Here is a 1,745-nt window from a genome sequence, read left to right as displayed (position 1 = left end):
GCCTGATCCAGATCCAGGTTTGTTTTGGTTGAGTTTGTTTGGGCCGCGTTGCCATGGGGGAGGTACATGAATACTAACTAAGGACACGGTTCAGTCGTAAGGACTTTTATGGTTCGCTAGTTGCTATTGTTCGTGGCTACAGAAACCTTGAGTGGTTCTATTGCTCTTCTCCTTGGCGGAGTTATCGATTGGGGGTTGAAGCTGACTTGAATGGGTGGAGCGGAAGTGGAAGGTATACCGGCTGCATGTTTATGGACGAAGTTTCACATGCAAATTTGGTTTCCGGTCTCGTTCATCACGAGATAGATGAAGATTTCACTGTTTAGTGGTAGCTAACTTGCCAATTTTTGCACGCAATTAGTGGAAATTTGTCGGTTAGAAAGTTTACAAATTGCACTGAGGCTGAATGGAAGGCTAAGGTAAAGCGGGGAGTAACTGGTGAACTAAGAAACCATTCACTTGGATCCTGAAGGACTTGTTGAAGGAAATTTTGGCTTTGAAAAACAATTGGATTTGATTAAGAGTTCTTTAAATAAGCCTTGCTTCACTGATTGTACACATTCAGTCTTTGAGTTCACCATTAAAGCAACAACTTTCTAACCGTCCTCAGTTGCTTTCATATGATTCGACACTAATTTTTTAGCGGGTAAACTGATAGATCCATTCTCCCCCTCGGGCACCACCTTGTCGTGGTAGGGGCGCCTGTGGTATATAAAACCACATGAAGATTCTGAAGATTCGAATCTACCCGCGACTTTGAGAAATCAGGTCGTGGTCGAAGCACGAGTTTTGGAGGCCTCACTAGATTCAGAAATCTATGGAAGACAGGCTCTCCACTCGCCTGTCAGAACCTTCTCCTACGCCGCTACCAGGAAAAGCGAGAAAAGGGGAGGTGGTTATGTGGAGGCAACTGGTCTCATTCCGGTATATGGAAACAGACCGAAGCAGTCCAGACATCGTGAAACTGGGAGGGCTCCCAGCCGACAACAACAGAAGTTACTGCAAAAGAAGGCGAAGTTTCTTGGAATCGGATGCAAAAAAGCGGAACTTTCGGCGGTGACATCGGTGAGATCCACGCTGAACGCAGCAGGCTTTTCAGCTAAAGGCGGTATTCATATTAGACTACACTTATGCCTACAAACATGGTTTAAGAGCCAATGATTTATTTGAACAAAATATTAGATCAATGAAGGGAGCTAGGATCTTCTACGATGAGATATCCTTGAGACCGAGGGCTTGCATTCTGATGTCAAAATTGTTAGAGACAACCATGCTGAGACAATTCTGTTCCTGGGACCTTATTACGGTTAACTTATAATACCAGGTTAATGGTAAGAGGAGAAACGTCATAGTTGCCTCTGCTTACTTACCCTACGCTTTTTTGTTTTCTCTACGGGCGCCTAGAGCATGTATTCTCACGAGGAAGAGTCTGCACGCTTTTCTGTGTCCGGACCTGAGTTCCAGCGACCTAGTCGTGGTCAAGCTGGAGCAGGCGGGGGCAGAGAACTTGTACATTTCCTCGGCTTACATGGCTCACGACCGATCAGCTCCACCAGAAGGACTACAACATCTGACGAACACCATAGCAACAAAGAAAGCCAATCTGCTGATAGGCTGCGACGTTAATGCAAGGCATACGCTTTGGGCAGCTCCGGAATCAACGAGAGAGGTGAGTCATTCTTTGATGTTATTATTACTTTAAACCTATCTGTGTGTAACAGGGGCAGTACACCAACCTTCCATTT

The sequence above is a fragment of the Hermetia illucens genome, chromosome 6 (genome assembly GCF_905115235.1).
Source record: "Hermetia illucens chromosome 6, iHerIll2.2.curated.20191125, whole genome shotgun sequence".
In the NCBI taxonomy this organism is placed as follows: domain Eukaryota; kingdom Metazoa; phylum Arthropoda; class Insecta; order Diptera; family Stratiomyidae; genus Hermetia; species Hermetia illucens.
This window is presented reverse-complemented; position numbering follows the sequence as displayed.